A 27,945-nucleotide genomic window follows, 5' to 3' on the forward strand; every position below is an offset into this window, starting at 1 on the left:
GGTGTCGCCACCGGTGCCAGCCGTGTGTGAATGCTCTGAAAAGCTAATCATTTGCATATCACAGCATCTTCTTCCTGCCGGTTAAATTTCGCCTCTGTAGCGCGTCATCTCCGTGGTGTACCAATTTTAATGGCCAGTAGTGTAAATGGCGAGTTAAGCGCTAATCGCCCTTCTTTCCTTCCTTTCTTACTTCATAATTAATTGCGGCAACCGACACGAGTGGAAGAATATGATAACGGAAGCAAAAACGTTCCACTAAACGGGCTGCATACGAGAAAACTACGAACACGAAAGTCTGCAGGGTCTCGTGGCCGTTATGCCGCCTCATGTTCCTCTTCAAGCTTCGCCAGTGCTCGACGTTTCGATCCCTTTTCTGGAATCATCGTGAAGATTCCCCTGGTGTTCCTGGTTTGCTGACACTGTCTAAAGTGAGTGGCGCATTCCCTTATACGTAGGAACTTCGGAAAGGAAGTTACATTTTTCGTTCCGCTATAATACGCATACTTCTAATGTAGTACGGGTAACAGAAGCATTACAGTGTGCGAGTGAAGTGACGTGGCAAATAGAAACGTACTCGAAAGTTGGAGTAGGTGGGCACGGTACGATTCTTTTGGGAAAAATATCAGCATTGCAGACACTGTAACAAGTCTGCCGATATATGGACCAAATGCAAAGTCGCGTTCAGCAGAAGTGGAAAGGTGTCAACAATGTGACCGAGAACTATGAGGAATTTAAGAAAGCTGATTGACTGCAGAATTCCAACGGCCTTGTTGCAGTGGTAACACCGGTTCCTGTCAAATCACTTAAGTTAAGCGCTGTCGGGCTTAGCTAACACTTGGATGGGTGACCGTCCGGTCTGTCGAGTGCTGTAGGCAAGCGGGGAGCACTCAGCCCTTGTGAAGCTACTTGAGGAGTCGCTTGACTGGAAAGTAGCGGTTCCGGTCACGAAAACTAACAACGCCCGGGAGAACGGTCTGCTCATCACATGCCCCTCCATATCCCCATCTCGTGGTTCTTGTGGGCTGAAGGATGACACGGCTGTCGGTCGGTACCATTAGACCTTCAAGGCCAGTTCGGACTGTGTTTGTTTTGCTTATTTAAACACTTGTCTTTTACGTACACCATGTAAATTTGTATTTTTGCCGTAGCCGGCCGCTGTGGCCGAGAGGTTCTAGGCGCTTCAGTCCGGAATCGCGCTGCTGCTACGGTCGCTGGTTCGAATCCGGCCTCGGGCATGGTTGTGTGTGATATCCTTAGGTTAGTTAGGTTTAAGTAGTTCTAAGTTCTAGGGGACTGATGACCATAGATGTTAAGTCCCATAGTGCTTATAGCCATTATTGCCGTATTTTTATCAGGCCATCTGAAGATGTGCCCGAGCCCGAATCGCGTAAGGAGGAATAAAATAAACGGGTACAAACAACCTATAGCACCTGTTTTTCTGTGATGTGCCAGCTTTTTTAAAAAATTGCTTTTAATTTTTGTGAGTATAATCGTCGCACAACTCTACCAAGACTTTCGGTCGAATTCACGATAATCTGACCGAGGCCGCAGAGATGTGGTGCTCCTGATGGGTAAGTCCATATGTTGTACTGTGAAATTTCCATCTGTTCGGGAATCTGAAGGAACATGTGCGGGGAATGAGTTTTCTCAACGATGAAGACGTTCACACAGCGGTTCTCGAAAGAGTGGATACTTAACGTCGCTGGCCGCAGTGGCCGAGAGGTTCTAGGCGCTTCAGTCCGGAACCGCACTGCTGCTACGGTCGCAGGTTCGAATCCTGCCTCGGGCATGGATGTGTGTGATGTCCTTAGGTTAGTTAGATTTAAGTAGTTCTAAGTTCTAGGGGACAGATGACCTCAGAAGTTAAGTCCCATAGTGCTCAGAGCCATTTTTGAACCTGACGTCGAGCTCGAACGAAAATCGCTCTGAGCACTATGGGACTTAACATCTGTGGTCATCAGTCCCCTATAACCTAGAACTACTTAAACCTAACTAACCTAAGGACATCACACACATCCATGCCCGAGGCAGGATTCGAACCTGCGACCGTAGCGGTCACGCGGTTCCAGACTGAAGCGCCTAGAACCGCACGGCCACACAGGCCGGCGAGCTAGAACGATTATTGTTTACAGAGACTAGGTGACTAAGTTGGAAAATAGTTTTATGTATTTGTGTCACTTTAAAGCGTAGAGTAGCATTCGTTAAAAGTTATTTAGTTTGCCGTAGTAATGTGTAACCTACTTTCTGAAATCCTCTTGTTAAAGGCTATTTTCCAGCGCTTTTTCGGAGAGGCGGAGTAACCGGATGGAAATTTTCAGGCTGCGTCGCTATTGGTTGAATAATTAAAGGACAGAAAAATGTTACCATTTTAATAAATGTGCTTGCTAGTCAGAAAAAGTTACCTTTATAGAAGGAAGGCCCGTGAAGCAGTCGAAATGTCGAAGTTGACTATAGTTTCAGTTGAGATTTTTTCCGAGTGGTTACTCGCTATCACGGAAGTAAACACCCAGCCACGCCTAGCGAGGAACGTAAACAGCTACCAGAAAGCGAGGCAGCGACACGACAATAATATTTCGCGTTCCCCGTCAGTTTCAGTATCTGCTTTCAATATTTATGCAGTGGCGACGGTCGACCGTTGGTAGCCTGAATTTTTCCCAGTAGCTCCATTCTCCGAGAAAGGTGGGGGGGGGGGGGGGGGGGGGGAAGCAGCCTTTTATAAGTGAATGCGACACTGTCCAGGTACTGTGTGCTTAGCACGCAGACAGGCTGGTTGCAGGCGCTCACCTCGCCTCCTTCTGACTACAAATGGCCAACAATGGCACCGAGGCAGAGCCAACTTTCGTCAGAAAACACAGCAGACCCCACCCTGCCCTCCAATGAGCTCCCGTTTGACAACACTAAAGTCGTAAATGGCGGTGGTTTGGGGCCAGCGGAGTGAACGTTACAGGGCGTCTGGGTCGGACCTGTTCTTGAAGCATCCGATTTGTAACCGTTCGTTATGTCACTGTGGTGGCAACTGCTGCTCAGATTGATGCTGCAGATGCAGCACAATTCGCCAGAGCCATACACCTCTCGGTACTGTCAAATGGCCGCCGGGAGCCCGGTCTTCTTGCGACCGTACGCTTTCGTGATTATCACTAACAGCACTCGTGTACAGTAGCTACAGTCCAGCCAACTGTCTCTGCAGTATCGCAGAAGGAACATCCAGTCTGTCGTAACACTATTTCCCTATCTCTTTCAAACTCACAAGGGGAGGCCGCCAATTGTTAACCACGTATAGTTAACGGAAGACGTAGAAACGATATTCCGAAACGAATACGTATAGCGCAAGTCAAACGTTCGAATTAGAATAGAGACCCCACGAACACAAATTTACTGTGGCAGGTATGAAATATAAACTACGTTACTCGCTCGTTACACTTGAAGGACAGATGTTGAATGGGCCGAAACGAGCCGCCGCATAACAGCGTAGTTGCCTGCTAACTTCGAAAGAAGGTAGATGCGGTCCCTAACGCAACTTATAACATCGTCGAAAATCAGTGCGGACGGGAGAGCTTTGGTACACCCTGTTAAACAAACGGAAAAATGGAGGCGGTGCAATTGGAGAGCGATCCGCCTTCACCAACATGCATAAGCAATTAATTAATAGTATATATATATATATATATATATATATATATTGCATGGCGCGAGTTTCGATATATATATATATATATATATATCGAAACTCGCGCCATGCAATTTTTTATTATTAGTTTATATATACGAGGGCGGTCCAGAAAGTAACCTCCGATTGGTCACAGTGCGGGTTGTGGGGGGAGTAGCGACGCCATCTGTGCGTTCACGCACTCAACAGGTCAGTCGGCATCAAGCCGTGGTCGAGTGAACGTCGTACCTGCGCTAGTTTAGTTTTTGTGGCAGTTTGAAATGTGTGCTGCAATAGAAAACCCCGCCAAATGTGAAGTGCGTGCTGTCATAAGGTTTTTTACAGCCAAAGGATATTCTGCAGCAGCTATTCATCGTGTGCTTTGTGCCGTGTACGGACCAAGAGTCATGAGTGAAGGAGTTGTCCGTGAATGGGTACGTTTATTTAAAAGTGGACGAGAAAACGTTCATGATGAAGAGAGGAGTGGTAGACCATCATTGGTGACTGACGAACTCGTTCAGACAGTTGATGCAAAAGTTCGTGAAAATCGACGTTTCTCAATGTCAGAGTTGTGTACTGGTTTTCCACAGATTTCTAAGACACTCCTGTACGAGATAGTGACAGCAAGATTGGGTTACCGTAAGTTCTGTGCACGATGGGTGCCCAAAATTCTTACCGACCACCACAAAACTCAAAGAATGGCCTCTGCATTAGACTTTCTGTCACGTTATGAGGACGAAGGAGAACCATTGTTAAACAGAATCGTGACCGGTGACGAAACCTGGATTAAGTACGTGAACCCTGAGACAAAAGAACAATCAAAGATGTGGGCACATTCAAATTCGCCTACCAAACCAAGAAAAGCCTCGCAAGATTTTTCTGCCAGAAAACTGATGGCAACGGTGTTCTGGGATGCCAAAGGGGTGTTGTTGGTTGAATTCATGGAACGTGGTACGACCATTAATCAAGACGTGTACTGTGAAACAATAAAAAAGTTACGACGGGCTATACAGAACAAACGCCGTGGTATGCTGACTTCCGGTATCGTTTTTTTTGCACGATAACGCCTGTCCTCACTCTGCTCGCAGAACAACGGCCCTTCTTGAGTCCTTCAAGTGGGACGTTATCAACCATCCACCTTACAGCCCAGACCTGGCGCCAAGTGATTATCACCTCTTCATGCATTTGAAGAAATGGCTCGGGTCACAGCGGTTTGATGACGACGAAGAGCTCAAAGATGCGGTCACAGGCTGGCTCCAGGTACAAGCGGGTGATTTTTATGCGGAAGGAATTTCAAAGCTTGTGAAGAGATACGATAAGTGCCTCAATCGCTATGGAGACTACGTAGAAAAATAGTGCAAAGATGTAGTTGTAAGATGTATATATTAAAATATTTTTATTTAACTTGGTGTATTTTTTTAAATCAACCGGAGGTTACTTTCTGAACGGCCCTCGTATATATATATATATATATATATATATATATATATATATATATATATATATATATATATACGAGGGCCGTAATTCATATATATATATATATATATATATATATGAATTACAAAAAACTAATAATAAAAAAATTGCATGGCGCGAGTTTCGATCCGGCGACCTTCGTATTACAAACCCGAGATCATACTGCTGCGCCACGACGAGGTAGAAAGCTGTCAATCGTAGAGAGTATTTCACCGCAACGGTTTCTTTTAACTGTCGATTTTCTCGACAACGGCTGAGAAGTGCATCTTGGTGCTTTGCCACATTACACCTCTGGCCATGAGCTTTTATTATGCGCAGTATGAATCCAATCTGAATTTCACAATTGGCGGCCTCCCCTTGTCAGTGAGGTTTTGGTAATGGCGTCGTATGTCACGTTAAAGGTGTTCTTGACTGACATCAACTCACCACGCCCAATCTCAAAGGTAACTCACGTTCACGTCTGTTACAGCGTGTCGTTTAAGTACATCTGATTTGTATCCTTATAGCGGCGATGCTAGCGCCACTCTTTTGCTACTGGCGTGAAATTTTAATAGACACGTTTCGTAGAATCGCCAACCAACTTTCGTTTAAGTCGCAGAACTCCTTCTTGGTCTTGTGATTTTTCCTCAGTGTACCTAAAGATAAAGAAGCATTTCTTTATGCAAACAATATTTTATAAAAGAGTAGTAAGCAAGAATTTATACTTGTAACGAAACTGAATTTTTGTGTGCGACGTGTAATTAGAAGTAAGAAGACGTACGTTAATCATATAAATAACGATTACATTTCAGATGTTAGCTTATGTTCGGTGAATTTGATATTTAAATGACAGACGTTAATCAAACTCAACAGTAAAAACTTAAATTAAAAAAAAAAAAGCAGAACGACACTGGAACCACCGATTTAACGGTCTCTAGCGCTGCTGACTTTCTCCCGTTTTTGTGTATTTTAAACTTCACGGAGCCGCGCGGCGTCAGCCGAGCCGTCTTAGGCGCTGCTGTCATGGACTGTGCGGCTGTTCCCGGTGGAGGTTCGAGTCCTCCTTCGGGCATGGGTGTGTGTGTTTGTCCTTAGGATAATTTAGGTTAAGTAGTGTGTAAGCTTAGGGACTGATGACCTTAGCAGTTAAGTCCCATAAGACTTCACACAAACTTCACGGAGTTGTTCCCTGAGCATGCACTTCTGTTTGAAAATTTATCATCAAGGAATTTAAGTCTAAACACCCACAGCCACGCTGTCTGTTGTGATGTCCCTACGTGATGTTTCCGGTTCCGAGTACCAGCGATGATGCGCTACCGTAATTTGATTCGACAACGCTCTTTGCTTTGTTGTAATTGTTGGAGACAAGAAATACCGATGGGAGATTGTGCCTTTTGAGGTCAGATAAATTTGCAAATAGAGGTAATATGAAGTTCAGAGGTCAATTTGTAATCGTAGTTACCAAGAATAACAAATTTAATTTGTGAAAAAGGTAAATATCGTTTACGAACTTTTATTCGATGCTGGATCCCCGGACCTGTTTGTGTGTTTTGCAATGCAGTGCTTAGTGGTTTCTTCGAGAATTAACGATACTGGCCGAATCTGGTACTATCACGGTCCGAACGACGCGCATTATTTCTCCGTCACCTTGTGTGTTCAAGACGTTCCCTAAGCGACCAGTTAGTTAATCGGAAGATATCACACTGCCACTGTTTGTTCAGACTTTTGAAAGTGTTTTCCAGAAAATCTTACGGCGACTGTGAGTGCTTTTGTGGCCAAGAGAGAGACGAGTTGCAGCAGTTTTCTCCAGCCTTGCCTGGCGTTCTAAGAGAACTGGAGAGGCGGAAACCTCCGGCCGCCAACTCGTCCGGTAACTAACCCATTCTCTCCTTACAGCAGTCACAACGAAAACATATTTATCTATAGTCAATTTTTTTAACAGATTTTTTTATCTTAAGTAAAAATTTTATAATGTATGCATCTAAGCAAAAAATTCGAAAGAGAGACTTTTTAATGCAGTACTTGTCTTACGTTTGTCAAAGACAAAAAAATCAAAGACCAAGTTAATTAATAATATTTTCTTTGCGACGTAGAAGCAGTCTCATGTCACTGTCGTAAAAATCTACCTTGCTTGAGCATATTAACGACGGTCGGGAGGTTTCAAAGTAGAATTTTCGAGAGCTGGAAGGATCTATTTTGGGAGATTAATATTTGAGTTCTGAACTTCACGTACCGTGAACACAAAAGAATACAAAAATGCGATTGCCCTATGGTCCCCTTGTAAGACCTAAACCGGTATTAATAAAGTATACAATTGTACAGCAGCGTGTGAAGAATTTTTCCAAACGCAATTTTTACTTTACTGCAAATTTTGTGTGATAAACATTTTATCTAGGGTGGACTTCATGGTTGCTTTACTCAGTTATTTTCACTGAACGTTAATACAGTATTAAGGGATAGGATGATAAGATACGTGAAGACGTCATGGATTAATGTCTTTTATGCTAGATAGAACATTATTGGATAGAAATTGTAGTGGAAGACAGAGAATAGAACGAATATTGAGGATGTTGGGCGCAAGTGCTGCTCTATAGATGAACAGACTGGTACAGTAGAGGAAATCGTGTCGTGCTGCATCAGCCCAGTCAAAAGAATAGGGAAAACAAATAAACAAATAAATGCACAGTTAACCTTCGAATTTAATTCATTGACGTCGACCCTAAATTTTGTAGAGTTCTCCGTCACTTCGGTAGATAAGATATTGCATTCGAGTTTAATGACTGATTCTCGTACTTCACTCCTTGCGTCCATTTTAGCGTCGTTCAGCTTTTGTTTGCCAAGAGCACTTTGGCTTTAATGAAATCACTTTTGAAGCTCTCTTTCGTAGTAATTTCCTGCCACAAATACTGAACCATGACATAACTTTTCCATACGTCACTACCTTTTTCGGTACGATCTTGTTTAATTCGTGTTCAAAGCGAATTCTATAAAATTTCATTGTTCAATTCATATGGCTCCTATAGAGACGCCGAAGATTTAATTAAGAGCTGGCGTTGAAAACTGCAAAGAGCCATTTTTCCAATTTCTCATCAATGAATGAAAGGGGAGTAAACATGAATATATGATACCATAAACGTAAGCAAAGCCGCGCTTTCGTTATAATGGATGTGGAGATACTAACGTTTTCTTCTGTCTTGCAGAGTGATATGTCTCCTTGCAGTACAGCTATGGAAATGTTCAGAATACCTCATCCTGTAACTCTATGTTTTACATCCAGCTACCTAAAATTTAGACTCACGGATCCTTTTTGTCGAGAAAACTATAAATTTAAATGCCGAGGTACATTAAATGTGAAATCATGTTCTAAATAGTGTGTATCATCATTTTCAACACAGATTACGAAGTGCGAGAATTGACCCATTGCTTCTCGGACTTTCAGTATTCAATCCTGCATACCTGCGTTGTGTGTTAACAAAGGTAACGTAGAGTGAACATTTGTTTTGCGCCCAGTGCGGTTGTGATCGTGATGTGATAAAGGTAGCCGCCGTACTTCTTGCGGTTGGTTGTCTGTGGCGATGCTCCCTTCAGCCACACAACGAGATTAAGTTACGGGACGGTTTGCCTTGACTCGTCTCCACACAGGACATTGCCCTATGACGCAGAGCTTTCTCCTCCACCGATTTTCACTGTTCGTTGTGCAACACTTTCGATGCACTCATTTTCACCGTGATGTGTCGTATATCCAAAGAAAAGAACAGCGATTGATGTGCTTGGAAATCACACTGTATTTGAGAAAGACACGCTGTTTAAATCCATACTTGTTTCGAAAACGATTTGTCGTAGCTGTAATTGTGTCAATTATAAATCCGGCACAAACTTATCACAACGTAGAACGGTATAACAGACCTGAAAACTGTTAGAAAGATGTTAAAGTCTGTAAAAAAGTAGTGCAATAGGTCTATCAGATGCTCGTATTCTTCTCATTTAGAGTGTTTGGCAGTGACGAAATTGGTGTTTTGATGTTCCAGCAGCAGACATGCTTCCAGAAGAAAGCTATGAGAAGAAATTGTGTCTTGAAAAAACAGAAGCAAGTCGTTAGTATGACTTTTAGTGCCGAAGTACTTGAATAGTTGAAATATTATTCTAGTTTTCATTTACGGAAACTCTACGTCGAAGCCGAATTGTTATAGCATCCATTGAAGATGCACAGTACGGAATGCATATGATCAAAAGAAATTGATACGTTGCTATTCGAAAAGACTTTGTCATAAAGATCATGTGTGTTACAACTGCGGTTGTAGTAGTATGGCTGCGAAATTATACTATTTTACCTCTCAGTTTGGTTTGAGAAAACCGCACCTTGGTCGTAAATTACACTTTAGGAAATACTGTAACCAGGCACAAGATCTTTTCTAAATGATTTTATTGCGCCGTAACTGGTTTCCAGCCGGAGCCCTTCGTTAGACGGTGGCATTGATTTCTTGGCAAGTTTTACTTTTTTGTCTTCATTTGATTTCTTGGCCAGTTTTATGTCTGTGTCTTCATAAAAAGCTCTCCTTTGCATATTACAAAGTAGAGCTTTTCATCAAGACAAAAATGCAAAACTTGCCAAGAATTCAGCGCCACCGTCTGACGACGGTCTCATGCTCGAAACCAGTTACTGGGCAATAATATCATTTAGAAAAGATCTTGTGCCTGGTTACAGTACATTCTACAGTGTAAATCAACCTCAACGTATGACCCGAAACTAGCAAGAGTACAAAAAAATGATATTGAAAAAAACCCTTGTGGCTAGTTGCAACATTACCCACAGTGTAATCTAGTGAAACTGTTTCCAGTCACAAGAAAGATAGTAAAATTTGTTATTTTCGGGTTGTTATACATGTGTGTGTGTGTGTGTGTGTGTGTGTGTGTGTGTGTGGTGTGAATTCTAATGTCACTGATATCCGTTTGATACGTAAATCTGTATTACTTGCTCTTACATCCCGTCAGTCTTACCTTCCGGCACTAAAGACCTCTGGAGGTACATAAACGTTCGTTGCTTTCTGCCATATACAGGTACTGGCCATAACGCTCAGAACTTGAATTTCTGGTATACTATCAGTTAGACGCATGACACTAAATGAAACTTACGGCCAAAGAGGAGGCAAACGAAAATGAAACACGAACAAGGCGCTGATAAGCTGTGTCCCCAAACGCAAGGTGCGTGAGGGCAGCCACAACACGCACTTATTCGTCCCCTCGCCAGACGCCGTTGCGCCCATATTTGACCCCCGCGGCACGTTACCGCAGACTCGACCGACCGGACAAGGCGGTGTCTGGAGGTCGCCCAATTATAGCGAGGCCTTGCACGGTTCTACTTGGCGGTCACCGACGCGAAGCGTTCCAGGAAGGCCCCCGCAAATACAAAGTCGCTGATTGGACTCAAGGTGTCACGCAGGCAATTAATTAGAGCAGTGCAGTCTCCGTCCAACGTCCCGTCATCTAGATAAGGGCTGGAGGACGTAACGATCGTGGTATTGCTAGAAGAATAAACCCTAAGTCCTCTGAAATCGAAGGAAGATGAAATCTTGTTTGTTAGGTCGCGCCATGCTCCTCCTAAGCCGCGCGGCATAGCCGATCGGTCTAGGGCACCTTGTCACAGTCCGCGCGGCTCTCCCCGTCGGAGTTTCGAATCCTCCCTCGGGCATGGGTGTGCGTGTGTTGTCCTTAGCGTAAGTTAGTTTGATTAAGCAGTGTGCAAGCTTAGGGACCGATGACCTCAGCAGTTTGGTCCCATAAGACCTTACCACAAATTTCCAAAATTCGCCCCACCACAGTTTCGGCGTTTTGACATCTGTGCTGGTTCGTCTTCAGGATCTTTTCGTATTCCCACTTGGAGGCCACCTATCCGAGAACACCAGACGATCCTGTAGAAGATCCAAGTTCAGATATCGAGACGTCGATTGTCTAAGAAGCAATCGAAGAGCATGACGCGCCCTAACAACGAAGATTTCAATCTCGTGACAACGGCCACGAAAACCTGCACACTTGCATCCCCTGAACTCACTTGGAGAAACCACGGAAAGCCGGCCGCTGTGGCAGAGCGGTTCTAGGTCCTTTAGTCGGGAACCGCGCTACCGCTACGGTCGCAGGTTCGAATCCTGCGTCGGGCATGGATGTGTGTGATGTCCTTAGGTTAGTTAGGTTTAAGTAGTTCTAAGTTCTAGGGGACTGATGACATCAGATGTTAAGTCCCATAGTGCTCAGAGCCATTTGAACCATTTGAAACTACGGAAAACATAAAATTGAGTGAGAGGGGCTCGAATCCACTCCTTCAATATTTTTACTCCTCTATGTCTGTTATAAATTAATTTCACTGTCCTCCTCCGTAGCGCAGCGATAGCGTTACCGCCTACCACGTAAGGGAGCCCGGGTTCGGTTCCCGGCAGGGAATGGGTGTTGTGTATCCATTTTCATCATCATTGACACGCAAGTCGCCGAAGTAGCGTCAACTAAAAAGACTTGCAATACGGCGGCCGAACCCTGAAGGGGATATCCCGGCCAATAAATACCATACGAACACTTCATTTCATTAATGTCAGTGATATGTTACTTTAGGAGACTAAAGCAAATTTTGAAAGAGCGGAGCACAGCTTACAGTCAGCGATTTTCCCATGTTACTGATCTGTCTAATTATCCACACTTTTGTTTCAATATCTATAATTTGTCATCGACACCAACGGCACAACAGACTCACAGTATCGTACCCCTACGAATGTCGTAAATGAGTAACTATTCACTACCAGGTTACTGGAGCCCAATTAACCTCACAGAAAACTCGATTTTCTTGCCGCTTCCTGACCAGCAGTTAATATTTTGGGCAGCGTATCGGAAATGAATGCTTCAAATAGACGTGACTTCTCAATAGGAAAATAATTTTTATGTGATATTACGACGAATGTGTAGGATGAATTTTACGCTAGGGTTTCTATTTTTATTTATGTTACAAATATTTCCGCTTTCCTGCTTACGTTTGTACTTGCATTCTCTGATAACGTTTCTGATAACAACGTTGTCTACAGGACGTGAAACTTGCAATATTTCTTCCTTTCTAGATTTTACACTTAAGCAGTTCACTTTGCTTTCTAAAGTAGACATTTGGCGTTAAGAAAAAAACCTAAAATACGGAAAAAGCGGTCTGTACCCCGTCGGTATCTACGATTTTGCTCTGATGTTATCGAGATACCGATACAAGAAACAAAGTACACTGAAATTGGTCAAATAGAAATATGTAGCAATAGACATCATCAATAGCAAGCTTTATACATAAATATCGCAAAATAACTCGTTCACAAGCCTCATGAAACCAACATTATAAAAAATGAAGCTGTGTGAACACGTCTACTATTAAAACATACACTGAAGAGCCAGAGCACTGTGACCATCTACTTAACAGGCCGTACGTCCACCTTTGGCACAGATTAAGGCAGCGACACGTCGTGGTATGCAAGCAGTGCCTTGATAGGTCTCTGGAGGGAGCTGGTACCACATCTGCACACGTAAGTCACCTGATTACTGAGAATCCCGGGGAGGGGGCGATGATCCCTGACGCCACGTTCAGTCGCATCCCAAATGTGTTCGATCGGGTTCAGATCTGGTGAGTTGGGGAGCCAATACGCGAATTGAAACTGGCCACTGTGTTCCTCGAACCACTCCATCACACTCCTGGTCTTGTGACATGGCGCATTATCTTGTTGAAAAATGCCACTGTCGTCGGGGAACACGGTCGTCATGAAGGGAAGCACGTGATCTGCAACTTGTGTTCGATACTCCTTGGCCGTCAAGATGCCTTGCACGAGCTCCACTGGACACGTGGATGTCCACGTGGGTGTTCCCCAGATCAAATGAACCCGCCGGCAGCTTGTCTCGTTCCTGCAGTATGGACGTCAAGGAGCTGTTCCCCTGGAAGGCGGCCGATTCGAGTTCTCCCATCGGCATGATGACGAAGGTATGGGGATTCACCGTATGCAGCGTTACGTCACTGCTCCAAGGTCCAGCGCCGAGGGTCACGTGCCCATTTCAGTTGTAGTTGCCGATGTCGTGGTGTTAACATTGGCACATGCATGGATCGTCGGCTGCGGAGGCACGTCTTTAGGAGTGTTCGGTGCACTGTGTGTTCGGACACCCTTGTACTCTACCCAGGATTAAAGTCTGATGTTAGTTCCACCACAGTTCGCACCCTGTCCTGTTTTACCAGTCTGCCCATCCTACGACGTCTGACATCTGTAATGAGGGATGGCCGGCCAACTACACGACGTCTGGTCGTGGTTTTACCTTCGTTTCGCCAAGTGTTGAAGCCACTCACCACAGCAATCTTCGAACACCCGACAAGGGGCGCAGTTTCTAAAATGCTCGTGCCGAGCCTCTGGGCCTACACAGTCTGCCCTCGGTCATACTCAGATAGATCACGCGCTTTCCCTTTCTACACACGTCCAGCACGCTCGTTGATACTACGTACACCGTGCGTGTGTGTGGCTTGCAGTCATTCCTCGCCAGGTGACGCTGCTATCGCCTGGACGGGTTTCTATCGATAGCAGGTCGGTGGTCATAATGTTCTGCCTGATCAGAGCAGATACTAGTTACAGTAACGAAATAATGCTGAAAAACAACACGCGAACAAACATCACGAAATCAGCATAATGACATAAACATCTTTTAACTTGTTCTTTGTAATATTAAACTACATATCCCTAGAAAAAAACAGAAAGAAATATGAGACGTATAGGGGTAAGGCACTTAAATAAGACAGGAACACGTTACAGGGTGGAGCCTATGGAGGAGGGGGGGTGAGGGGGGGGGCAAGAGCCAAGTGATACAACGAAAATAGATAAAATGTTTCAGAACTAAAATAAAATAGAGTGCTACGTGGTTTTTAAAAGACAGACATACATTCATAAGAAAAAGACGTGTAAAATGTGTTATTACGAAAAGAGACAAGGACAGACGACACTCAGAGAACCTAAGACGAGCGAAGAGTTGTACGGCCACCGCGGCCGGCTGCGAAGAGTTGATGTTTTCTCAGGGAGCGTGACATATGCGTTCCAGTTACATAAAGCGACTTCTCAGATTGTAATCGAGTTTATACGATATTTATTTTAATATGCTATTTTCATTATGTTTTTTGACGAATTGTTTTTTTAATTATTTAGTTTATGTAACATACATATATTCTAAAACAACGCACCACGAAGGAATTATCCGAATTTCAGCGGTGCACCGTAGGTCTCTAGGAGAGCGAAGCGTTCCGAAGGATTGGAAAAGGTCACAGGTCATCCCCCTTTCCAAGAAGGGACGTCGAACAGATGTGCAGAACTATAGACCTATATCTCCAACGTCGATCAGTTGTAGAATTTTGGAACACGTATTATATTCGAGTATAATGACTTTTCTGGAGACTAGAAATCTACTCTGTAGGAATCAGCATGGCTTTCGAAAAAGACGATCGTGTGAAACCCAGCTCGCGCTATTCGTCCACGAGACTCAGAGGGCCATACACACGGGTTCCCAGGTTGATGCCGTGTTTCTTGACTTCCGCAAAACCGGTAAGTGTGGCCGAGCGGTTCTAGGCGCTTCAGTCTGGAACCGAGCGACCGCTACGGTCGTGAGTTCGAATCCTCCCTCGGGCATGGATGTGTGTGATGTCCTTAGGTTAGTTAGGTTTAAGTAGTTCTAAGTTCTAGGGGACTGAAGACCTCAGATGTTAAGTCCCATAGTGCTCAGAGCCATTTGAACCATTTTTTGACTTCCGCAAGGCGTTCGATACAGTTCCCCCACAGTCGTTTAATGAACAAAGTAAGAGCATACGGACTATCAGACCAATTGTGTGATTGGATTGAAGGGTTCCTAGATAACAGAACGCAGCATGTCATTCTCAATGGAGAGAAGTCTTCCGAAGTAAGAGTGATTTCAGGTGTGCCGCAGGGGAGTGTCGTAGGACCGTTGCTATTCACAATATATATAAATGCCCTTGTGGATAACATCGGAAGTTCACTGAGGCTTTTTGCGGATGATGCTGTAGTATATCGAGAGGTTGTAACAATGGAAAATTGTACCGAAATGCAGAAGGATCTGCAACGAATTGACGCATGGTGCAGGGAATGGCAATTGATTCTCAATGTAGACAAGTGTAATGTGCTGCGAATACATAGAAAGAAAGATCCTTTATCATTTAGCTACAATATAGCAGGTCAGCAACTGGAAGCAGTTAATTCCATAAATTATCTGGGAGTACGCATTAGGAGTGATTTAAAATGGAATGATCATATAACGTTGATCGTCGGTAAAGCAGATGCCAGACTGAGATTCATTGGAAGAACCCTTAGTGAATGGAATCCTAAAACAAAGGAAGTAGATTACAGCACACTTGTTCGCCCACTGCTTGAATATTGCTCACCAGTGTGGGAACCGTACTGGATAGGGTTGATAGAAGAGATAGAGAAGATCCAACGGAGAGCAGCGCGCTTCGTTACAGGATCATTTAGTAATCGCGAAAGTGTGAGGGATATGACAGATAAACTCCAGTGGAAGGCTCTGCAGGAGAGACGCTCAGTAGCTCGGTACGGGCTTTTGTTGAAGTTTCGAGAACATGCCTTCACCGAGGAGTCAAGCAGTATATTGCTCCCTCCTACCCATATCTCACGAAGAGACCATGAGGATAAAATCAGAGAGATTAGAGTCCGCGAAGAGGCATACCGGCAATCTTTCTTTCCACGAATAATACGAGAGTGGAATAGAAGGGAGAACCAATAGAGGTACTCAAGGTACCCTCCGCCACACACCGTCAGGTGGGTTGCGGAGTATGGATATAGATGCAGATGTAGAATCGAACGGAAATCGGTAGATATGATGTACTCGTACATTTACAGACAAACAAATGATTACAATTTTACAAAAATTGGAAGATGTATTCAAGAGAAAGAGCTTCACAAATTAAGCAAGTAAATAAAGCCTTGGTCCACCTCTGGCCCATATGGAAGTAGTTATTCGGCTTGGCATTGAATCACAGACTTGTTGGATGTCGATCTGAAGAATATCGTGCTAAAATCTGTCCAATTGGCAGGTTAGATCGTCAGAATGCCGAGCTGGTTGGAGAACCCTGACCATAGTGCTCTAACGTTCTCAATTTTGGAATGATCCGGCAATCTTCCTGGCCAAGGTAGGCTTCGGCGAGCACGGAGACAAGTAGTAGAAACGCTCGAGATATGTCTGGTCATCGGGGCTCACACCGAAGACAGTTCTACTGCAGTCAATGAGATTACAAGCCGAAGACATATCTGGATACACTCCAGCCATATGACCCGACAAGTAGGAGTGATGGTCTGGGGTGCCGTTTCCTTTCATAGTAGGACCCCTTTGGTTGCCGTCCGCGGCAGCCTTAGCTGCACAGTGGTACGTCAACGATATTCTACGCACCGTTGCCTGTCATAAAAAGCCATCCTGAGCTTATATTTCAACGTGACGATATGATGCCCGCCTGCAGACAGGGAGAGTTCCAACGGCTTCTCTTCATCCTTGCCAGGCCCTATCTTGGCCAGCAAGGTCGCCTGATCTCTCCCCAATCGAGAACGTGTGGGGCATTATGAGCTCTTCAAACAACTCGGCATTCTGACAACCTAACTCCATAGTTGGACAGAATTTGGCGCGATATGCCTCAGGAGGACATCTACCAACTTTATCAGTCAATACCAAGACGAGTAACTGCTTGCAGACGGGCCAGGGGTACATAAAGCGTTACTGACTTGCTCAATATGTGGAACTCTTCCTGCTGAATAAAATCGTACATTTTTTATGAAATTGTAATCTATTCGTATATTTGCAACACATCTACCGATTCCCGTCCTATTCGGATAATTCGTTCGTGTTGTGTCTTTTTTTTCTTACACTGTATATACTTTTTAATGGTAGGCTAGTCCTTAACTATATTATTTTTTGTCATGTTGCTCTCGTGAAGTTTGTGGACGGACTGTTCTGCAACATTTATTTATTACACCGTCTTCTCTCCCTCGCGATGACTGGGTGTTGTGTGATGTCCTTAGGTTAGTTAGGTTTAAGTAGTTCTAAGTTCTTGGGGACTGATGACCTCAAATGTTAAGTCCCATAGTGCTCAGAGCTATTTTATTACACCGTCTGTTGATGATGCCTATTGCCACATTCTTCTCTGTTTGACTAATTTCCTTGTACTATGTTTTCCGAGGTTATGCCTTGGAGGGCGAAACGGTCGTGGTTTAAAAAAAAAAAAGTCAGAAGTGCAACTGCTGTTGGCATTTATTTCAAAGTGAATGCTATGAATGCTATAGTTGCGGAATCTGCATTCACAGGCTCCATATGCTGGACAAGAAATTTTTCCTTTTTTTATTATTTTTAATGAAGAAACCACCGAAGTTAACGTACATAACTAGTTTCTTTCGTTGGAAGGAAGCTTAATTTCACAGGTTGAAAGAAGTAATTGTTAGTCTGTGACTCCTTTTCTGGTGCGCAAAAGGTAATATTATTTCGTCATTAGTAATCTTCTGCAATATGGAAGCAAGTGCAGTGCTCAGACATAAGACTCATGTTAGAGAAGTCGGTTCAGATCCCCGTTTCATAACTCTGACTTATATACTGCACAGTTTCCGTAAATCGCTAAAAACCAAGATATTTTATCTCATAAAGACATGCATAATTTCCTCCCTCATCCTTCCCCAAACCCGACTTGTGGTCCGTCCTTAACAAAACTCGCTGTTAACGATACCTCAAACCACCATATCACAAAATCGTACCCCTGTAGTGAAATTGCTTCGAAATCACAGACCGTGTAGTGTTCAGTTTCCGGCATAAATAATAAATGAAATCGTATGCTTTTTAAGAAAAATACTTCGCTTCTCAAAAATTATTTCTTACGCTTCGGTCAATAAAATTCCGTTAAAATTGCTCTAAATTTAGGTTGAATAATTCTAGCTGATAATGATACCTTGAATATAATAATTCTCTGACAGCAACCTGCAGCTTACTTAGATACTGCTGTAATTCGTACAGACGAGAGTAAGGTAATAGTATCTTCCGCGTCCCATATGGTATTTAAGCAGAAAAGCTAATGAAACTCATCTCGTGTATCCACGTGTAATCTGATGAACACATACATTATAGACGACATTTTTAAGAGCGATTACGGAACAGCCTTAAACGAACTAGAGGCTATAAAAATGTGGGTAGCAATCAGAGGAAAGGGCAGCAATTAATTTTTAACTAAGCTGATGATAAAATACGAGTCTAAATTGAAAATTCCTGGGATGTAAGAGCCTTCCCTGGGCACGGCAGACACACAGGTAACGGTGCCGTTTTATTATTCCAGTCCATTTCACGACTAATACAGTTCACGCAAAGCGCCTTGCTCGCGAAAAATGAAGCAGGATTTTCGATGTAAGTAACAAAAAACTAACTCAGGTTTTATATTAGAAAGCTGCTTAGTTTTAGCTCATTGTTATGTCAGATTAAAGTTAAGCAGTCCTTTTTCTCACTTTTTTTCTGTAGGGCAACATCAACCCTAGGAACTATCACCACAAAGACAATTAAGTTAATGCTTCATTTTAAACATGGACAGCTACCTGACGATAAACATATCTGTACAATCTTTCTTCGTCAATACATTCTGCTCCACGGAGTTAATCAATACGTGAACATTGTTTTTCCTTCAGTCACTCTTCAACGAAACGAAAAAAAAAATTAATAACAGTTATTGTTGAGAAACAAAGAGTAGCACCTGCGCGACGTAGTGATTTTCTGGTTATCTTTGGGCGGCTTGGCAGGCGTAGTAGTGGCCAAATTACGGTCACCAGAGGACAAATTTCAGTCGGCCGCGGCATTCGCTCGTTCTACATGAAAATAAGAAACCAAACCCCATACACAATCCTTATAAAACTTAAATGCAGTATAATAAAATGATAGTGCATTAAAATAGAAAAAGTATTACGCAACGGTGTCAGGTCTGAATCCTAATCTGTCACACACTTTTAGTTTGCCTGTAAGTTTCAAATCAGAACACATCCCGCTGCAGAGTGACAATTCAATATGGAATTGGAAATCTCGAATCTGAAACCTCTGCCACACACCCCAAGTGGCTTGCGCAGTATACTAGTAAATGTAGATGTAAACATTCCCCTAGGCGGTGGCTAAGCCGTTGCTCCGCAATATCCGCTCTGTCAGGAGCAAGATATGCATAAGAATTTTTGTGAAGTTCGGAAGGTAGGAGAAGAGGGTGGGTTGTGTGTCGTGCTTGGATAGCTCAGCCAGCAACGGTAACCCATCGTGTTCAGTCAGGGTACTGGTTTCCCTCTGGTAACAAATAAACTGAGCGAAGTTCTCGTTGATGGAATCTGAAAGATGTTACGCGACATCCCCGTAGAACCACTGACGAAACCACCACGATGAAACAGAAAGAAAGAAAAATAAAAAAGAAGTCTATAGAGCACTTGCCAGAGAGATTCAAAGGTCCCAGACTCGACTGCCGGTCAGGCAGACAGTTTTAATACGCGAGGAAGTTATTAAATGTATTAAGATCATATAAAGAATTTTTGGATTGTCTCTGCCCACGGCCAGCCAGCTGGAATATTTGACGGGTAAGAGTGAAATTCTACAACAGACCACCATGCACTCGTGAGATTTTTATCCTTCGTTATTTACTCCTAGGAGCACAGCAGGCTGTTTGAGCTCCGGTCGCTGTTCTTCCTAACCAGATAACCCGTAGACAGAGAGAGGTGCAGAGGGGATCCCAATTGGGAATATTTGGGACTGCCTACTCTGACATTTGTCTAACACCCAAGGGAAGCCTTCCAAAACCATGCTTGAAACGCGGGGAATTAGGAATGAAAAAAAAAATTGCTGCGAATGCGCAAGGGAGGATTTAACCGGTGCGTCCAGTTGTGCATGCAACAAGAACCTACTGCCTGCCTGCGTAAATGATTTCGTCTCTCCTTCTCGACATCCTATCCTGGTCACCTTCTTCTACTCCCCTCTCGTACTTTCTCCCTGGTCTAACTGAAGAAAAACAACGACTTCTATTTGTTTCTAGGTCGTACGTCGAGTAGATCTGCTTGATTTCCGGAGTTAATGTAAGAACCTACGTATTATCATGGAAGACTGGTTGAAGTAAGGCAAGCGTAATTTTATAGCATTGTTAGATTTAGAGAAAGCTTTTGACAATATTGACAGAAATACACAATTTAAAATCTAGTATGTAGCAGAAATTTATTGCAGGGAGCGAAAGCGAAAGCGTTATCTACAACTGGATAAACCAAGAATCCAAATACATGAAAGAGAAGCAATAGTTGATAATGGTATAAGACAAGAGTTGCTGCATATCTCACATGTTGCTCAACCTGTACGTAGAATAAGTAATAGGGGAACCAAGGAGAATGGTGGAAAGGGATTTAAAGTTCAGGGGAAGGAAATACAAACTTTTAAATTCGCCGATGACATTCTAATTTTGTCACAGACGGCAGATTAATGGCTCGAAAAGAAGTTATGAGTATCAACAAAAGTAAAACATTGGTAATCATGTGTAGTTAAAACAAAACAGGCGATGCTGAGGGAATCTGTTTAGGAATTGAGACAATAAAACCAGAAGAAGGGTTTTGCTGCTGGGGCAGCAAAATAATTGATCGAAGCCGTTCCGGAGAGGATACAGAATGCAGGCTGCCAATAGCAAGGAAATTATTTCTGAAACAGAAAAAATTGTTAACATCTAATACAGATTTAAGTTTTAGGATGTTTTTTACCGAAGTTATTTGTAGCATTGTACGGAAGTGAAACGTGGACAGTAAGTAGTTCAGACAAGAAGAGACCAGAGGTTTTTGAAATATGATGCTACAGGAGAAGGCTGAAGATTAGATGGATGTATAGGATAACTAATGACGAGATACTAAATCGTGGCCGGCCGGGGTGGCCGAGTGGTTCTAGACGCTACAGTCTGGAACCGCGCGACCGCTACGGTCGTAGGTTCGAATCCAGTCTCGGGCATGGATGTGAGTGATGTCCTTATGTTAGTTTGGTTTAAGTAGCTCTAAGTTCTAGGGCACTGATGACATCAGAAGTTAAGTCCCATAGTGCTCAGAGCCATTTGAACCATTTTACTAAATCGAATTCGGAAAGACAGAAAATCGTAGCAAAATTGTCTGAAACAAGGAATCGATTGATAGGAAGCTGATGGTGATGAAGACCTCCGCCAGCGAAACTAGCGCCACAGCCAGCCACGAGTGGAGTTCCCCGCGGCGAACCTCTGTCCCGTAAAGCCGCGAGGCGCGAGTAATCGGACTGACGCCTACACACCACAGCCTCTCAGCGGCTCGTGTCGAAGCCATTTTCGGCAGTCACGCCCTCTGGGTTGCGTCAAGCCGATACGCTGTTGGCTTTCTAACAGGATTACAGCAAAGGTTAGCCTGCTTAGCTTAAGAAAACAAGAAGAAAGTACCTTATTTAGGTAACTACATTCCGTTTACAGTTGTATTACACACGTGAAATTGTCGAAAGGGAAATCTGAAATAAACTACAGCTTTGGAAAAATAGAATAGAACTCTGCTACAACAAGAATCCTCGAGATAATAATTATTGAGAATCTAGACGAAGTATTTACTATTAAAAACAGTCTTGATCACAATTTATTTATTACGGTGACCAGTTTCGACCACTACTGTGGTCATCTTCAGACCAATGAGTAAGGACCTCCTTCCTTACTGATTGATCACTACTTAGTGATTCTCCAGCAGAAGGAGGTCCTTACTGATTGATCACTACTTAGTGATTCTCCAGCAGAAGGAGGTCCTTACTCATTGGTCTGAAGATGACCACAGTAGTGGTCGAAACCGGTCACCGTAATAAATAAATTGTGATCAAGACTGTTTTTAATAGTAAATATTTGTAACACATTGATCACTGTCACTCCCATAATGTATTCAAAAGTAACTAGACGAAGCAGATGTGAAATCGATTCTGTAAACGCACTTTCTTTGGCTTTATACATCTTGTAAGTTAGCCAAGCGCAACACGTGAGATAAATCTACATTTACGTCGAAACCCCACAAGATTTGCGGTTACCACAATAATTTAGGTTACCACAATCATTTCTCCCTTTCCTGATTCATTCACAAAAGCTATCCGAGAACAACGGTTGTCAGTAACTCTACATGCAGAGTACAGTTTATCTGATTTCTACCGTTGTGACAATTTAGCGAGTTGTTTTTAGAAGGAAATATGCACCCAAAACATTGACAGTAAACTTCTTCGTGATGCGGTCTCCAGTCTCGTAGCGTCTGTGATGACAAAATTTCAAAGATTATATTCCGTTGTCATAAGCTATCCCTAAATCTGTAAATGCTATAAAAGTAGATTTGCCTTTTTGCAGTATAGGCTCCCAGATGAGTTGTATAGCTGGCATTCCCTCACATGTCCTTACAATATATGAAGGGCTTATTTCAATAGTGGTACAAGTCCATTACTTCCACTTTTCTGTCTATAATGCTTCTGAAATTAATGGTCGAAACAAACAGAAAGAAAGGTTCATCTCCAGCAAAAAGCCATATGCTTCAATATTTCTGGTATCTCAACGGCAGATTTTTCAGCGCTCATTTAACTTTAGGACTCTGTATCTCAGAATGAACAAAAATGGACTTGTACCAATATTGAAATAAGCCCTTCATATGTTACTTGATTTTGTTAATGTGTTACATTAAAAACAAGCATCATAATCAGAATTAAATTGGCATACAAGTTTCGAAACAGAATAACGCATAACACAAAACTCGCACTTGCAGTAAAGGACGTGTCCACTTAGCAGTTATTAGTTCTTGTTTCTAGCAGTTAACGTACGTTCGCCGCTGTTAATTTTAGATTATGTGATAAAATATAGTCGCATCGTAGACCGCTGTTAAACATTAAGCAGCAGTTTTTTTTTTTTTTTTTTTTTTTTTTTTTTTACTGAATGGATCAGCTGTTTGTAGATAAGAGAAAAGACAAGAGCACGCTATCTTCTGTGGCACAAAGCCTAGTAAAGAAAAAAAGGCATGGTAAGGCAGAGGTATAAGAAACTAAGAGTTTGAAACCAAAAGTATACAGACTGCAGGTGATCTTATGGTTCAAATGGTTTAAATGGCCCTGAGCACTATGGGACTTAAAAAATCTGAGGTCATCAGTCCCCTAGAACTTAGAACTACTTAAACCTAACTAACCTAAGGACAACACACACATCCATGCCCGAGGCAGGATTCGAACCTCCGACCGTAGCGGTCGCGCGGTTCCAGACTGTAGCGCCTAGAACCGCTCGGCCACACCGGCCGGCAGAGGATCATAAGCTGAGTATTTTAAGATAAAGATCCATTAGTCCGTAATGATAATTTAAAGCGAAACCAAATTCTGAATGAGCAATGCCTTTCATTCGCATGATTGTAAACTGCGTACCTTCCTGGATCGATTTCGGCAGTGAAACTTTGAAAATAGTTCACAGTCATTTCTGATGTTCCGTGGTGAATATTTTTCTATGGAATTACATAAAAGCCTTTGGTGCGCCATACAATAAAGCCTTATACAACCGGATGTCTTAGCAGCAGGAAAATCTTTCAGGATGTATGCCCGTGGCTCAAGATGCTTTTTCGTTCTTTTACGTTTCGTCCGGAGGTGCGGTGGACATCTTCAGAGTTGCTCGTGGTTCCACTGAGTCTTGATGACTACTTTGGTGTATACAGACCTAGTAGGAGCTGAAGAAAAAGTGGTTCATACGGTAGTAACTGGCTGTCTAATTGTGCAATAGCCAAAGGGCCATTTGAGTGTGTGGCAAAATTGCTATCGTCGTTGTAATTCGTACATTGTGGTCCAGCGGTCACTGTGAACTGCTGATACGATCTGAAATTGTTGCTATAAGGTGTGTGTTGTGTCTGTCAACAAAAAACACTTTAAAAACAAACACCTCCCTCGCATTGCCCATTACAGAACTGTATGAAGTGTGCCTTTCCCACCATAAATTCCTTATCTCGAAATTGTTTAGGATCTATCCTCCCCCATCTATACAGGGTGACTTTTCAATGTTTACAGAAAATTAAATTACCTGCTGATAATGCTAAAATGAATCAGAGAAGCTACTCGCCATTCTTTTAATACAAATAAATACTTGGGAAACTATCACCACTTCACTGTAGTTCACGAATGATAAGTTAGTAGAATACAAGGCTAGATAATTCATAGTCAGTGGCCAAATAAAACTGACACGTAAAATATTTAATGCACCTTGACGTAAGCAACCCAACTTACATAATCCGAACCCGACTATTAGGTGATATACAGGGTGGTCGGAAATTCCCATTACAGACTTCTAGGACTTGTAGAGGGGAGTGAGTACATCGTGTTTTGAATAGGAACCCATGTCCGGAAACGTCATCCAACGAGACTACGGAGCGTCAAAGTTATAGGCGCGGGCGTCTGTAAATGTACGTATACACGGGGTGGTTCCTTGTCTTTCTAGGATGATGGAGAACGATAAATGTATTAATCTGAAGTAAGGATCCCTGTACCTGAAACGAACGAGTCGAAAGTAATAAATGAAAACCATTCTGGTACCTCTGCCAGTTCAATACATTTACCGGTTCTTGTGTTGCGAAGAGTGTAGGGCTGGTAACTTTCAGTGGTGGTAGTGTGGACAAAAACGAGAAAAAATGTCCAGTAAACGTGGGCTCTAAATTGCATACCTAAGGAGCTATGATCATTCGTTCATCTTCGCTAATGTGAAACACATCTCCTCTACTGAGCAAGTGTTCATAGCTGTTAAGGTACGCACTTTAGAGCCCACGTTTACTGGACATTTTTTCTCGTTTTTGTCCACACTACCACCACTGAAAGTTACCAACCCTAAACTCTTCGCAACACAAGAACCGGTACATGTATCCAACTGTCAGAGGTATCAGAACGGTTTTCGTTTAAAACTTTCGACTCGTTCGTTTCCGGTACAGGGATCCTTACTTCAAATTAATACATTTATCGTTCTCCATCATCCTAGAAAGTCTGTACCATCATCACGGAATCAGCCCGTGTATACGTACATTTACATACTCCCGCGCCTAGAGCTTTGATGCTCTGTAGTCTCGTTGGATGACGTTTCCGGACATGGGTTCCTATTCAAAATACAATGTACTCACTCCCCTCTACAACTCCTAGAAGTCTGTAATGGGAATTTCCGACCACCCTGTATAGTTGGATTACCTAAGAAAATAACTGGAGGAGAATTTTCCGTTTGCTTCTTCTGCGGGCAACGTTTCCGTCAGCATCGAAAAATCACCCTGTATAATTCTGACTTTGAGGGTTTTCGACCCCGGCGTGCTTTGAACTTGCGAAAGTCATGTGGTAAGTCACGCTGCTTGGAGTCCTAGTCAGAACGCTTTCGACCTCTGAGTCAGGTAGTCCTGTGTTATCCAGCCTTCAGGCTGTCGAAACTGTGGCGTCATTGTGTACACACCAGGCCACGTAACAGACCATTTTAGACGAGGAACGAATCAGTGAGGGAGCGGCCGACGCCTCCTTGCGAACTGGCCAGCCAGCATAGCGGTGCTGTTGCGCTAATGCGTGTTTTCTTCGTATGACGCTATGCAGCCGAGAACTCAAGGTCTCACAGGCCTCATGTTGTGCGCCGACGACGCAAGATTACTGCGTTTAACACCAGCTGTTTTTGTTGTATTCGAATAACTTAGGTGGAGAAATTTTTAAGCCGTTGAGACTTCTGACTGGTTAGAAGAAGTTCGTCACGACTTCCTGTCTTGCACCACTCTCTTCACACTAGAGTAGCAACCAGCGCCCTCAGTTTGTCACATACAGGGTGTTTCAAAAATGACCGGTATATTTGAAACGGCAATAAAAACTAAACGAGCAGCGATAGAAATACGCCGTTTGTTGCAATATGCTTGGGACAACAGTACATTTTCAGGCGGACAAACTTTCGAAATTACAGTAGTTACAATTTTCAACAACAGATGGCGCTGCAAGTGATGTGAAAGATATAGACAACAACGCAGTCTGTGGGTGCGCCATTCTGTACGTCGTCTTTCTGCTGTAAGCGTGTGCTGTTCACAACGTGCAAGTGTGCTGTAGACAACATGGTTTATTCGTTAGAACAGAGGATTTTTCTGGTGTTGGAATTCCACCGCCTAGAACACAGTGTTGTTGCAACAAGACGAAGTTTTCAACGGAGGTTTAATGTAACCAAAGGACCGAAAAGCGATACAATAAAGGATCTGTTTGAAAAATTTTAACGGACTGGGAACGTGACGGATGAACGTGCTGGAAAGGTAGGGCGACCGCGTACGGCAACCACAGAGGGCAACGCGCAGCTAGTGCAGCAGGTGATCCAACAGCGGCCTCGGGTTTCCGTTCGCCGTGTTGCAGCTGCGGTCCAAATGACGCCAACGTCCACGTATCGTCTCATGCGCCAGAGTTTACACCTCTATCCATACAAAATTCAAACGCGGCAACCCCTCAGCGCCGCTACCATTGCTGCACGAGAGACATTCGCTAACGATATAGTGCACAGCATTGATGACGGCGATATGCATGTGGGCAGCATTTGGTTTACTGATGAAGCTTATTTTTACCTGGACGGCTTCGTCAATAAACGGAACTGGCGCATATGGGGAACGGAAAAGCCCCATGTTGCAGTCCCATCATCCCTGCATCCTCAAAAAGTACTGGTCTGGGCCGCCATTTCTTCCAAAGGAATCATTGGCCCATTTTTCAGATCCGAAACGATTACTGCATCACGCTATCTGGACATTCTTCGTGAATTTGTGGCGGTACAAACTGCCTTAGACGACACTGCGAACACCTCGTGGTTTATGCAAGATGGTGCCCGGCCACATCGCACGGCCGACGTCTTTAATTTCCTGAATGAATATTTCGATGATCGTGTGATTGCTTTGGGCTATCCGAAACATACAGCAGGAGGCGGCATGGATTGGCCTCCCTATTCGCCAGACATGAACCCCTGTGACTTCTTTCTGTGGGGACACTTGAAAGACCAGGTGTACCGCCAGAATCCAGAAACAATTGAACAGCTGAAGCAGTACATCTCATCTGCATGTGAAGCCATTCCGCCAGACACGTTGTCAAAGGTTTCGGGTAATTTCATTCAGAGACTACGCCATATTATTGCTACGCATGGTGGATACGTGGAAAATATCGTACTATAGAGTTTCCCAGACCGCAGCGCCATCTGTTGTTGAAAATTGTAACTACTGTAATTTCGAAAGTTTGTCCGCCTGAAAATGTACTGTTGTCCCAAGCATATTGCAACAAACGGTGTATTTCTATCGCTGCTCGTTTAGCATTTATTGCCGTTTCAAATATACCGGTCATTTTTGAAATACCCTGTATATTCCAAACTTTCTCTTCCATCATTTCCATCATAAGATTTGATCTTTGCAGCTCTGTCTAAGACCATCGAAATTGTTTCTTCTCACATTTCCTGCCATCCTGACCCTTCTACTGGTTAGCTTTTTCCACATATTTTTTTCCGGTGATTCTGCAGAGAACGTCCTCATTTCTCCGGTCTTCCCCAGTCCGTGATTCACTTCGAGAGGAAGCTATGTTCCATTCGAACATTCTCAGTTATGGCTTATATTTGATATTAGACATGGCGAAGAATGCTGCCTGTGCGTATGCTTCTTGTGTCCTTCTTTATTCTCCCCCCAAGCGTTACTTTGCATCTCACTTAACGTTATAACAAAACGAATCATTCACAAGAACACAATCACCTTCATCGTTATTGTCGGAATCACTTGAAAACACTGCCACTT

General features: G+C 43.3%; 1 protein-coding gene across 1 annotated transcript in view; it reads left to right on the top strand.

Moving 5' to 3' along the window:
- LOC124779271 (serine/arginine repetitive matrix protein 2) overlaps positions 1 to 27,945 on the top strand; it is an 874,478-nt gene that overhangs the window by 440,821 nt on the left and 405,712 nt on the right. The window lies entirely within an intron of this gene.

The sequence above is a fragment of the Schistocerca piceifrons genome, chromosome 1 (assembly GCF_021461385.2).
Source record: "Schistocerca piceifrons isolate TAMUIC-IGC-003096 chromosome 1, iqSchPice1.1, whole genome shotgun sequence".
Taxonomy (NCBI): Eukaryota; Metazoa; Arthropoda; class Insecta; order Orthoptera; family Acrididae; genus Schistocerca; species Schistocerca piceifrons.